Raw genomic sequence first — 15459 nt, forward strand, 5'->3', positions numbered from 1 at the left:
CATGACTGAGATGAATGTGATGAAAGAAATTTATTTAAATAAATATAAGACAACTATGGAGAGCGTTGGTCTACGGATCACGGGGTCGACAGTTCGATCCCCGGGTAAGGCGTATGTTCTCCGTGACGATTTGATAAAAGGCATTGTGTCTGAAATCATTCGTCCTCCACCTCTGATAATTCATGTGGAGAAGTTGGCAGTTACTTGCAGAGAACAGGTTTGTACCGGTACAGAATCCAAGAACACTTGTTAGGTTAACTGCCCGCCGTTACATGATTGAAATACTGTTGAAAAACGGCGTTAGACCCAAAACAAACAAACAAAATAACACAATTATGAATGTGATAATAGTCAGGGATTTTCCCCCTATAAATCTACACCCCCCCCCCCCCCCCCACCCCCACCAGGTAAAAGGAGGTAATCCCAAACCATAAAAAACAACTGTCTTTATTCCAGATTCCCAAATGAGTGTTACCTTTTTTTTCATTTTTATTTTTTTTTTGCTGTTTAAAAATAGTTTTGATAAAGTTTATGTATATTTTGGTTACCAAAGGAACAGTTGTACTGTTTAACAATTACTGAAATGCTTTATTATGCAATCTATTAATATTTTACACACACAAAAAATATTTTACATAGATTTTGAAATTTGAAAATATTCCCATAAGAGCATTATCCCAATTCCACTGGTTTTGGTGGCATTCCCAAAATGATGAAGAAAAGGCCTGATAGTAATTTATTTACATAACTATAAATGTCTGCGCATATATATAAACAGATGAAGAAAGAATAATATACAATAAATTTACATATATGTAACAATAAATGTATTTACAATAAATTACATATCAAATATTCCCGAAGATATGGATTTACTTCATGGATAGATAATATCAATATGCATGTATAATGAATAATAATATACTCTAGAAATATAATAAGCCTAATCAATTAGGGCAAGTGAATGGATAACGACATGGAAACAGTAATAAACCTATATACACTACTGTAGTTTATTTTGTGTTAAAAGTGGTTGCATTACTTCATGTCTTTTTTAGTGTGACACAAATACCATAACTCATAATAACGTTAGTGCTGAATAGTTTAATTTGTGTATTTTATCTTGTTTTTTTTTTTGTGAATATTTTTTGAGATTCATAGTTCAACTTTTGTTTTCTCTCAGAGATATTTATACAGCATAGTTTTAATTTACATGCTTGGTGTGAAATTTCAACATGTAACAACACACACCTGATTCCGAAAACTGACCGAATTAATTGCTCTCTTGCAATTCATGCTGGGCGTAATGGCCATTAAATTTCCATGTTATATCTGTAAGCAGATAACTGATAAAAGTTGCCTGGAGAACCAAGTCGGCCCTTTAAAGGAACATTTTACATGTTTGTATTTAACAGTATTAGATCTTTCAAATATTTGTGTAAATGAGATGATTTTGTTAAACGCTGTTTCGCTTTGAATACCGCATAAATATTCTCAAAGGCGGCTTCGCATAAATTGAAAGTGACCGGGGACTGTAATTTTATTACTGTCTATTTAGATAATTGATTTAACGGACCGCATGACTGTGACTTTGAGAGCAGCACAGCCGCGCCCAACCTTATGTTACTATTTGACGGATCAAAGAACAATGCCGAATTATAATTACTAATTATACATAATTATGAGTATGGTCTTCTATAACCGACATGTTCATGACAAAGCGTCAAAAGAAAATGTGATATAAAGAAACATGCTAAGTCACTTCGAGGCTTTTCAGTTTCAATATTTCTAAAACCAAGACGAGTTTCATCATCGCGGCGAAGACTAGAAACTCTTGCAAGATTTTAATCTTTACAGAGAAACATTTATATATCTACGTTTACACAGTCATAGAATATTTGTCAATAAGAAATAACAAACAGAAGAAACAATAACATTGTAATACCTCGTATATCATTCAAATATTGTTCATCATTCCAAAAAAACGTTCCTTCCGAAGTCACTGTTTGTGCTTATTTTATAAAGTGCATTCTTTAACATTTAAAAAAAAATATTATACGTCATCCTCGAAATTAACAGTTTAAATATTTAAAAATATGTTATCTAAAATTCATTTGAAAGAGAAGGAATTTGTATTTACTTAACTTTTCATATAAGCTTACCACGTGTACATGTTGGATATGTGTGCATCTTTTGTATAAATATTTAAAAAAAAAAACAACTTTTGTTTTGCTGAGCCAATGGATACTCTATTTAGATAATACAATGTACTGGTCGTTTTTTCTGAAGTCCAAGTCTCTACACATGCTATATTTGAGGAAGCCACGTAGCAGGCTGTTGAAAAATTATTCTCATAACTGGAAGACAAACACTTATAAATTCTGCAGACAGTGTTTTGATATTCTAGTACGATAGTCGATCATCATTTGAATGCATAATCATATTGCTGTAAGACCCCGCAGCAATGACTTATGCATATCCCATTATTATGACAAATCGTGAAACACGCGACCTTACGGTAAATACGTTATCCCGGAGCTACAATCTTTCCGTAGCATTCACAAAATTTGGCAGGGATGACATTTAGAATTGGTAATTGATATTTATTTCATCCGTGCACTATAAACATCGGACTAGTTAATTTAATTGATTAGATTAATTTAGCTAATTATTCTCAAGCATTATAATTCACGGTAAAGTAGAGATCTGTTTAAGAAAGAAGACACAAAAAGCGACAAGAGTGTTCTTTTTGTCTGTATGAAAGCTAAAAATACTGCATGCCAGACCTCTGTTTTTATCATTTTGTTGGAGAAAAGAAAATTTTGAAGTCCAAACTATTTCAGAAGTTGTAAACACAGAAATATATATGATTTTTCCTCTGTCGTTGAAAGGAACTGACCTCCAGATTGCACGACAGCAAAGAAAAAAAATGTTAAGAAAACTGGACACTATTTGCTATATTTGTCAAGAAAACATTGAACCTTAGTTACTGACAGATTAAATGTTATGTAAACATTTGAGAATTAGTTGCCTTCCTATTTTTTGCCATACAAAATTGAAAAACGTTGTCACGAAACTTTACCACGCTGGACACGATTAATTCTGCCATTGCGACCAGTGTAGATCATGATCAGCCTGCACATCCGTGCAGTCTGATCAAGATCTACACTTTTCGCCATTCAGTCAGTATATTTTTTGGTATGCACCCTTTTAACAGTTAACGGTACTGTCCAAATTGAAAGATGGACAAGTTCATTATAGAAATTTAGCAGGGTAAGGGTTAAATATAAAACTTTGTATAAATGATCGTGAGGTATAAATTCCTCCGTGGTGAACTGGTCAAGATGATAGGAATGTTTTTAAGGTCGAGGCAACCCGGTTTCGATTTCCGAATCACACATTTTTATCTTGATTTAGCATCTTGTAAAATAGTTTGGATACAAAAGCTTATGTTTTCATGTTCATAACATGATCAAACTTCGTTTTTTAATATCATATTTTTTCTGAGCTAGAATCTGGAGTCCAGTACCTTTAAAATAATGAAAATACAATTGAAAGTTTATAAAAAAAATATAATCATACTCGGTATGCAATACTTTAATTCCCCGATAGTCTTACTACAAATCAATAGTCTGTATAAAAATACAAACATACTAAAATTTCAAACTCGGTGTTAACGAATATTAAAATATGTTTCGTTATTCAAATATGAGACATTCAGTTTCATAATTGATATTTCAGATTAGATTGTAAAATTTATTAAGCAGTCACGATAAAGAATGATAACCAACGTGAATTGCAGATAATTATATAAATCATCTATTTAAAATAAAAAAGGAAAAAAAGAAAGATATTTATTTTCGTAATGCAGATTGACATATAAGTATAAAGTTACACATACATGTATGAACAAAAAATATAGTCACGGTGATAAATGAAATGTGACATAATGGACATAAACGCACAAAATGTAAATCAAACGAACATATTTTGAGGATGAACAAAACAAACATTTGAATTAAAGAATTTCTTACAGTAATTATTTTTTACAACCAATGTGATCTTACACAAATATTGCTTATAAGTACTTTTCGGTAACTCTAAAAACTTAGATGGCGTGTTTAAGATGATTCTGTCTTATTGAAAAGGAAGGACGTCAACAAATAAAGCAATACCCAGTCGTCTTCAGTGTCATTTGTGTTGCAATATAAGCATAAGAAAAATAGGCAAGTGACTGAAAGCGTAGGCTATGTAGACTGGAAACGTGATAACCTTACTCATTAAGAAATTAAGAAAAGCCCTCACGACAGAGAATGAACAAAAGTATGGAATGTAATCCTATTTTGCCCATTTCTTATCATCGCCCACCACCCGACAGTTGGGTGGTAGAATTGCTGGATAGCAAGTTGGTGATGGCGGGGTGATAGAATAAAATATTGCCTTCCTACTATCGCTATCTTAACATCCTACTTCCGGTATCCTACCACGCTACTGTACCATCAGCCTATCATCGCTATCCTACCATGCTACTGTACTACCATCCTCATATCGCTATCCTACCATGCTACTGTACTACCATCCTCATATCGCTATCCTACCACGCTACTGTACTACCATCCTCATATCGCTATCCTACCACGCTACTGTACTACCATCCTCATATTGCTATCCTACCACGCTACTGTACCGCTGTCCTACCACGCTACTGTACTACCATCCTCATATCGCTATCCTACCACGCTACTGTACTATCATCCTCATATCGCTATCCTACCACGCTACTGTACTACCATCCTCATATCGCTATCTTACCATGCTACTGTACTACCATCCTCATATCGCTATCCTACCACGCTACTGTACTACCATCCTCATATCGCTATCCTACCACGCTACTGTACCGCTGTCCTACCACGCTACTGTACTACCATCCTCATATCGCTATCCTACCACGCTACTGTACTACCATCATCAAATCGCTTTCCTACCACGCTACTATACTACCATCCTCATATCGCTATCCTACCACGCTACTGTACCACCATCCTGATATCGCTATCCTACCAAGCTACTGTACCATCAGCCTATCATCGCTATCCTACCACGCTGCTGTACCATTAACCTATCATCGCTATCCTACCGCGCTAGTGTATTACCATCCTCATATCGCTATCCTACCACGCTACTGTACCATCAGCCTATCATCGCTATCCTACCACGCTACTGTACTACCATCCTCATATCGCTATCCTACCACGCTACTGTACCACCATCCTCATATCGCTATCCTACCACGCTACTGTACCATCAGCCTGTCATCGCTATCCTACCACGCTACTGTACTACCATCCTCATATCGCTATCGTACCACGCTAGTGTACTACCATCCTCATATCGCTATCCTACCACGCTACTGTACTACCATCCTCATATCGCTATCCTACCACGCTACTGTACCATCAGCCTATCATCGCTGTCCTACCACGCTACTGTACTACCATCCTCATATCGCTATCCTACCACGCTACTGTATTACCATCCTCATATCGCTATCCTACCACGCTACTGTACCATCAGCCTATCATCGCTATCCTACCACGCTACTGTACTACCATCCTCATACTGCTATCTTACCAATCAACTATACTACCATCCTCATATCGCTATCCTACCACGCTACTATACCATCAGCCTATCATCGCTATCCTACCACGCTACTGTACTACCATCCTCATACTGATATCATACCACGCTACTGTACTACCATCCTCATATCGCTGTCCTACCACGCTACTGTACCATCAGCCTGTCATCGCTATCCTACCACGCTACTGTACTACCATCCTCATATTGCTATCTTACCAATCTACTGTACTACCATCCTCATATCGCTGTCCTACCACACTACTGTTCTAACATTATTCTATCGCTATCTGATGCTATCCTAAAATGATACCGTCCTACTTTCCCTCTACTTTCCCTGTCTTACATCCCGCTATCGATATGCTGCCACCTTACTGTCCTACCATCCAACTATTGCTGTCGTCTGTACTACTATCGCCATCCCACTATCCTTCCATCCTAATGCCATACACGTGAGACACAGCACATATCAAAGATGCGTGTGGCTACATATTGTTGTTAGAACGTGCTATAGAGAACGAAATGTTGGGATAGGTGAATAATATAAAAATATGACAACAATAGCAGGCCGGCAGGGTAGGATGACAATATTCTATGAAATCATCCTACTATTGATATCTCAATATCAATTAAATAACCGTTACCATCGCCATACTACCGTTGCCGCCGTCACCATATTTCCATCACCATTTTCCTATGCTACCATCGTGCTTTGATAACTGGGCGATGTGCGATGATAGGATATGAAAAACACGTGATTCTGCAAAATAATAATAATGATAATAATAAAATAAATAAACACTCGTTCGTACTAATACGAGCCAATCTTGAGTACTTGCGAAGTTATAAATATTGGTACGCAATCGACGGTTGTTGCTTTTGGCACTAGCAACAACGTTTCTCGTAATACTACAAAGTGACGTATGTAAAACTGTATGATCTTTGGAGGCAACGTGATTCATAGGTATTGTAATACATACAGATTAATCGAAAGAAAGCGCATTTGGACACTAAATATAAAATGATGTTTTATTTTGTCTGCAAAACTAATGATAAATAAAAATGAGTAAGGCAGACAGAGTTTCATAACGAGCTATGCTGAAAAAATTCTCACTGAGGGAATAACGCAATCGATTGATCTGAATTGTTGGTCTAGACTTAGAAAAAATCTTTAAGTAAATTTTATCGCCGACTATACATACAAAAAGAATGATTGGCTGCAGACACGAAAATGGTAGAATCAGTAGGACATTTACCTACTCTATAATAAACACATTGAATTTAAAACGTGGCTTTATATCATCATTCAAATTAGAAAACATACTTCAGCGTTGTTCTTTTGACCGTTTACTACATACATTATACTTCCTTACCGAAAGTACGTCAATTTTATAAAACGATTCTTTTTCATAAAATTGTGCCCATATTATGCTTCGAGACAACAAATCGTCAAAGTCAAAGCCTATTTTCATGAAATTAAGAAGAAATCGCGAATAGATTAAATTTAATGTATATTAAGTACGTTTAGTTTTGGTACGAACAAATACTAATTTATAACCAGATTTTTGTCCTGCCATTGATGTAATAACTTGAACTTAGACAATTGCTTCCCTGTAGATCATTTTGTAAAATCAGATTTCAATTAATTGATCATATCGAGTGCTTTTTAATGTTTGTAAAATCATACAATCAAAATATGGACACTGACATACCCTGCAGACATCACAACGGCACGTGCTTGCCAATATGGCGTCGTTAATGGTCACGTGTCAAGACAGGAAAGTTCAGCTCGTGTTCGTTCGTTGCTGATACAAATAAAGATAAAATATTTTTCATTAATTTTTAATATTCCTCAAACGGACAGGTATAGCAATTTTACAATACAATTTAGTTAATTGATGGTCTCATTTCTCATGCCTTGTTTGCGGGCAATTCTAGACAGTGATTTTACGAGTCATTTGTCCAAAATTATGAAAACAGGTAGGCGATTTTTACGGCGTGTCCGTAAAGTGACGTGTGAAACTATTTTTTAAAAGAATTATTATTTCGTAAAAACGAAATGTTATTTCGTTAAATAAGATTTCTAAAAAAACGAACTGTTATTTCGTAAAAACGAACCGTATTTTTGAAATATATTTCGTAAAAATATACTTCGTTTTTTACGAAGTAACATTCCGTTTTTACGAAATGACATTTCGTTTTTACGAAATAAAAAAAAAGAGTTTCACATGTCACTTAACGGGCACCGTAGATTTTTATGTATTTTAGACTTTTTCTTGTTCTTTAAGATGTATGTCTCAAATTTATCTAATGGTCTTGAAGCATTTTTTTCCAGAAATTATATTTTAAGAAACATAACTACAAATTATATCACTTATTCAGTGAGTTAATAGTGTTGAAATAAATGGAACGTAACATGATATTATGATAAACTTCACTGTTCTAAGTGAGTTTATAGTGTTATTAATCACATATTTAATTAAGTCACAAGTTAAACTTCACTGTTTTAAGTGAGTGTATAGTCTTGAAATGTAACGACACATGATATATGTTTTCAGTGTGTTTATACCGTTACAATATAGCAGCTGATTATAACATGATAATCTTCACTTTCGTTCAGTGAGTGTATACGGAGCACTTTTGGTCATTTTACTTTTTACTTCAATAAGTCTTAGATTGTTGATAATGCCTTATACGCCCCGTCATATAACATGTCAGTATAAAAAGAAAAACAAAAGCTCATGTTTGGTGCTTACTCGGCCAAAGTTATTTGCTTTTTCACACTGAAGCGATGTTCTTGACTATTGCAAGGAATGTAGCCGAGGCAGAAAAAAGATTTATATGAAATAAAAATATTGAAATCTTCCTAAAAAACAGTGTAGCAAGCTGAAGTGAATTGAACTTATTTTTTTTTATTGAAACGTTATTCCTACGCATGTAGATTAAAGTTATTTATATTGTAAGTAACGTTTACACATGATACATGGTAAACCCTGTTTTGTTCATTCTTCGGTTATTTTTCTTTTGCACAATTATGTCCGATCTCTTTTGATATACTAAAGTCGAAAAAAAAAATAACAACAAAATTCTGAAAATTAAAAAATTCCAGACTAGATACAAACGTATACTTTGTTGCATAAGGAGATGCTACCACCTGCTAGAGTGCTGACAGAGGAAAACAGAGGCCTCCGTGACCGTGTGGTTATGGTCGCTGACTTTGAAGTACCTGCCCCTCATCGATGCGATGTTGGTTCGAGCCTCAATCGGGGCGTTGAATTCTTCACGTGAGGAAGCCATCCACCTGGCTTACGGAAGATCGTTGGTTCTACCGAGGAGTCCGCACGTGATGAAATAACGCATAGAGGGGTACCTTGGGCCTTCCTCAACCATTAAAGTTGAAAACGGTTGCTATATAACGTTTGACGTTAAACCCAACAAAAACATACACAACGAAGAATACAACCAGAGATGTGCATGTTCTTTGTACAGCATTTAGACTATCCTAACGTCGTGACTATTACACAATTACAATGACAAACGCCTGCACGAAATTTCCGTTCACATAATAATGCATATGTCAAAGATTGTGGATATAAGGGAAAACATTTAAACATGTTAAAGAAGATAAAATGAAGAGGAACAGATCTGAAATCTAGATGATCAAAATCAAATAGCGATATGGGTTTAAAGTTCAAGATTACGCACCTAGTGCTGAATTAATCTGCCCATGTCAATGATACAGAAACAAAACGAACGAATAACTGTAAACGTAATAATCGGCACGGGGAACTTGGGGAAAATTTGCCCACTCTAGATTTATTTCATAGACTTTTGATTTCTCTTCTTTGATCTCAGAAAAAGAAAAGAATAATAACTTATTGGACCAAAAGCCTCTCGATATATCATTTTATATACGCGGTAACGTTTGTTGTTTGCAACGTATATCAATTTCATGATAAAATATATTGATAAAATAACTCCCAAGAGAAGACAACAAATACTTATGATAAACGCTGATTATTTTATAACAATGTTCAAGGCAAATACCCTACACTTTTAGATGGGATTTGTTTCATTTAAACTTGAATAAAGTGTTTTTCCCGATATTTGCTGTACACAAGGTCATACATAATATTAATGACGTCATTTTATGCCGTTTTAATGACAAGGTTATAAGCGCATTTGAAACATTATTCCGAAAATAATGTGAAATCGGCAGTAGCAGTAGCATCAGTAGCTGAAGCAAAAACTTGAAATTAGTAGTAGCAGCAGTAGCAGGTAGCAGTAGTATCAGTAGCTGTAGCAATAGTAGCAGTAGCAGTAAAAGCAGTAGCAGTAGCAGTAGTAGCAGAAGTAAAAGTAGCAGAAGTAGCGGTAGTAGCAGAAGTAGCAGTAGTAAAAGCAGCAAGAGTAGCAGTAGCAACAGCAGAAGTAGCAATAGCAGCAGTAGTAGCAGCAGCAAGAGCAGCAATAGCATTATCAATAGCAGCAGAAACAGTAGTAAAAGTTGTAGAAGTAACAGTGGTAGCAATAGCAGATGTAGCAGCAGTAGCAGTAATAAAAGTAGCACAGGTAGCAGTAGCATTAGCAGTAGAAGCAGTAGCAAGAGCAGCAGTAGCATTATAAGTAGTAGCAATAGTAGTAGTAAAAATAGCAGGAGTAGCAGTAGCAGTAGCAGCAATAGATGTAGTAGCAGAAGTATAAGTAGCGGTAGTAGCAGAAGTAAAAGTAGCAGTAGCAACAGCAGCAGTAGCAGTAGCAGTAGCAGCAGTAGTAGTAGTAGCAAGAGCAACAATAGCATTATCAGTAGTAGCAGTTGTAAAAAGTTGTACAAGTAGCAATACCAATAGTAGCAGTAGCAGCAGTAGCCGTAATAAAAGCAGCAGAAGTAGCAGTAGCAACAGAAGCAATAGCAGTAGCAGTAGTAGCAGTAGCAAGAGCAGGAGTAGCATTATAAGTAGTAGCAGTAGTAAAAGTAGTAGGAGTAGCAGTAGCAACAGCAGCAGTAGCAGTAGTATCAAGAGCAAGAGTAGCAGTAGCATAATAGTTGCAGAAGCAGTAGTAGTTGTATCAGCAGTAGCTGCGACAGAGCAGTAGCAGTAGCAGCAGTTGCAGTAGCAATAACAGCAATAGCAGTAACAGTAGCATTATCAGTAGTAGCAGAAGCAGAAGTAGTAGTAGCACCAGCAGCAGGTGCAGTCGCAGCAGTAGCAGGAGTAGTAACAGCAGTAACAGTAGCAGCAGTAGTGTTAATAGCAGTAGCAAAAGAACAGCAGCAGTACCAGTAGCAGCAATAGCAAAAGCATGAAATTGGTAGTAGCAGCAGTAGCAGTAGCTAGAGTAGCAGCAGTAGAAATAGTAGCAGTAACAGCAGCAGCAGCAGCAGCAGTAACAGTAGAAGCATTGGCATTAGTAGCAGAAGCATCGGTAGCAGTAGCAGCAGTAGAATTAATAGCAGTAGCAGTAACAAAAACGTGAAATTGGCATTTAACAAAATCGTTAAAGTGGCAGTAGCAATAGCAGCAGTAGCAGTAGAAGAATGTGTGACTGCTACTGCAAGTTTTCCGTTTTTACTACATTCACTACGTTTTTGCTACTGCTACTGCTGCTTCTGGTACTAGTGCTACTGCTGCTAATGCAAATTTCACGTTTTTGTTACTGCTACTGCTATTAATTCTATTGCTGCTACTGCTACTGCTGCTACTGCTACTACTGCCAATGCTACTGTAGCAGTAGTAGCAGTAGCAGAAGCAGCAGTAGCAGTAGCAGTAGTAGCTGAAGCAAAAAAAAATACGTGAAATTTGCACTGCTGTTACTGTTGCTACTGCTACTGCTACTGCTGCTACTACTACTACTTCTAAACCTACTACTGGTACTGCTGCTACTGCTGTTGCTACTATTGCTACTGCTGCTACTTCTACTGCTATAAATACCGATTTCACGTTTTTGCTACTGTTACTGCTGCTACTGCTACTGATACTATTGCTACTCCTGTTACTGCTACTGTTGTTACTTCTACTGCTGTTATCGCCGACTTTACGTTTTTGCTACTGCTACTGCTGCTTCTGCTACTGCCAATTTCACGTTTTTTGCTACTGTTACTGCCGATTTCACATTTTTTTTGCTACTGTTACTGTTGCTACTGCTACTGCTAGTTTCGCATTTTCTTATTTTGCTACTGCTACTGCTCACTGCTACTGCTAACTTTTTTAGATTCAGTAAAATTTTCAGGCATACATAAATAAGGATAATGTAGACGCTTGCATGTCTTGTAAGTCAGTCATTTTAGACAAAGTAAACATACATAAATTATTAACAAAACCGATCAAATACATTTCGCCTCATTTTCACTTCCACAAGACACGATAACTCAAACAGTATTCCGTAGACTTAGAATTGTTATCACTCTACTGAATTAACTTGAATGTTCTTCAAAGATAAAAGAAAATAATACACCGAAGAGAAAGACCAATTGGTTAAAAATATTACATAAATGCCAAAACACTCTATATACTTGATCTCGTGTTTCAATTTTACGATAAAAATATTGAGGCTAAATCCCATGAGGACAAGAAAAACGGGAAAACCCGCTGATTATTTTAGGCAAATACTTAATAGTTTAAATTGTCATTGCTTCGAACGTTTTTCAATAATAAGATATGCTTTTGAGACATAATGCATTAAGTAAATGACGTCACCGTATACCTGAGCCTCGCCATGAGAAAACCAACATAGTGGCTTTGCGACCAGCATGGATCCAGACCAGCCTGCGCATCCGCGCAGTCTGGTCAGGATCCATGCTGTTCGCTTTCAACGTCTATTGCAATTAGAGAAACCGTTCGCGCAGTCTGGTCAGGATCCATGCTGTTCGCAAAGCCACCATGTTGGTTTTCTCATGGCGCGGCTCACATTAGTCCTTGTGTTTATCGTAAACGTATGATGTACGTTATTTCACAATTTATACCAGCGTTCATGTCAAACACGAGCACAGCAATGCTTTTAACCTTTATCCTGCTGGCGGTAAGTGGTTCTGCCTTTGCGACCAGTGCCTGCACACCCCTGTATTCTGATCTCGGTCTGCAGTTTGCTATTTAGTCGGTAAATTTTCAGTAAACACCAAATTGGAAGACCAGTCCATTTTAGAAATTTAGCGGGATGAAGATTAAATCTCGTTTTACAGCACATTTAGCACGTTTGGCATTTGTAAATCGTAAATCGTAAATGATCTAAACGTTTAATTTCCTATGCCGTTTAACTTAATGTTTTAACATATTTTATTGCCTTTTTATATTAATACAAAATAAAACTATGCATAATTATTTCATATATAAGTACACGAGTATGTGCGTAACCGTATGTAACTGTCTGATATGCCCATTACAACGAATGTCTCTATGGAAATTATGTCATGCAAAGAGAAACAATTTATTCAAATGAACAAGTCACCGGCAGTAAAAACACCGTAATCTTGTGCAAAATCAGTAAGGAACTAATATTGTATAGAAAATCATTTTGAGAATGGGATCAAACACTGTTCAGACTGTTATATTTTGGGCAGAAAAGTCTTGTTATACATGTACAACATGACACACCACAGGGAGTGCGTAATCTAATAGAAATACATGTAACAACAATAGCTGTTTGCATGAGCTAGTTAGCGACCCGTTTATTATGCTAAAGTTTAACATAAATGAGACTGAAAAGTCTGTCCAGTACATATAATTGTATAAAGGAAACTTCGTTCGTTTAGAAAAAAGTCCCTTTGGCTTTTATATTGCATAGAAAACACCACGTGATTTGAAAGTTTATGTCTTTTTCATTGTGGTTATGTGCTCTTTTCCTGTCAAAACTGAAATGTGATGTAAAGACAAGCTCTTGTTACGTGACAGAATGGCTGAACCGATTTTGTTTTACTGTTCAGAAGTATGGGGCATTTATCGGCTGAGTTCACATGAAATTTTATAAAACGATTCTAGGTGTTTCTAGGCATCAGACCCCTATACTCCTCATATGACTGTTTTTGGTAAACTAGGACGATATCCTTTGTATTTACTGTGAAATGAAAGCGTGTTGAAATGGTGGTGAAAACATGTTAATGACAAAAATTCAATAATCTATCTATGGTTTTCTATGCAATATAATTATACTGACTTTCTAAGATGTCCGAATAAGGCACAGTATGTTAAACCTTTATTGAATAAAGCAACAGATATCGTTGGAAAAATTCTGACAAAAATGTATATCTATTCCAATGCTAAAGACTCATCTTCGAGATAATCTCAAACACAGCTGGCATTTTGACATAAATAGTATGTCGAGATTAGATTAGCACGCTAAATTTATAACTGAATTTGAAAATTGACTTTATCTGGATGCATTAGAAAATGATTACCTTAGAAAATTTTTGACATGTTTTCAATTATCAGAACTCAGTCTTGCGATACGGGAGTACAGACATGCAGATGTTGTAACGCAAGCGTATTAGAATCTAAAATCCACTTTTTAATGGCATGTCCGTAGTATTACGCTATTCGTATATATTTCATGGCCAAACATTCAGAAATTTAAAAGAACGAAACCGTTGAAATACAAGCATAAACCATTTATTTTGACTTGTATGTCATACCTTCTCATGTGGATTTGATATTATGTTTTATGTAGCAACAAATCTTGATCGTTCCAATAAACGTTGTTGTTCATGTTGATTTTTTGTTGTTGTTAAAAATGATATAAAATATCGTATCATACAATACTTCGACGATATATTTGTACATACAGTTATTTTTCCTTGAAATGCACTAGAAATTTCGTATGTTTGTATTTACTGATATTTATTCATTAAATGCACGTGATTTATCTATTTGGACAAGTATATTGTCATACAATAGGTCAAAGGTACAAACAGTTTCTTTTTCATGAAATGCATAAATGATATATTTGAAATATAAATATTTTATACAAATGGCCAATGATGTAATTTTGAAATGCAGCAATGGTATGCAGGCACTTGTTCATACAGCTTTCCATACAAATGCTTTTTATATAAAAAGTAAATAGATGTATTTGAACATACAAGCTTTTTATACAATAAAACAAAGAAATATTTGCACATACATGGTTTTAGACAATAGGCCAATAAAATATGTGTAAATATTATACAATTATTGCCGTTTTAGTGAGGTTGATAAATGTTCATGCTGGCCGAACCTAAATTTTTATTATGAAGTCCAACATGTGGGGGGATCATTCCAATGCATTTGCCTTTTCCCCAGTAATTTGTGTACGACGTCAAATATTATGACGTCACAGCTGGAGGTCAATACGTATTTTTATCATTTACAATGTGACTGCATCTAAACCAATGGAAAGGATGGAAAGGATTATTTTTATAAATTTAGTAATAAATAATTTTATACAATAGTTCAAAGCTATATTTGCACATACGTGCTTTTTTTATTATATAAAGATGGTCAATGATATATATGTATATTTATGCTTTTTATACAATAGACCAATTCTAACTTTGCACATACATGTATTTATACAAGATTTAATTATAAATGATTTTTATACAATAATTCAGTGCTATACGTGCTTTTCTTTTTTTTTTTTAAAAAAAAAGGTCAGCGGTATATATGTATATATATGCTTTTTGTACAATAGGTCAATGCTATATGTGTACGTGTATGCTTTTTATACAATAGACCTATTCAAACTTTCATACATGTATTTATACAAGAGGCAGTGCTGTATTTGTACATGCATGTTTTTTATGCAAAAGGTCAATGATATATTTGTACATACAGATATTGGTCA

This window comes from Mercenaria mercenaria, chromosome 9 (assembly GCF_021730395.1).
Source record: "Mercenaria mercenaria strain notata chromosome 9, MADL_Memer_1, whole genome shotgun sequence".
Lineage (NCBI taxonomy): Eukaryota > Metazoa > Mollusca > Bivalvia > Venerida > Veneridae > Mercenaria > Mercenaria mercenaria.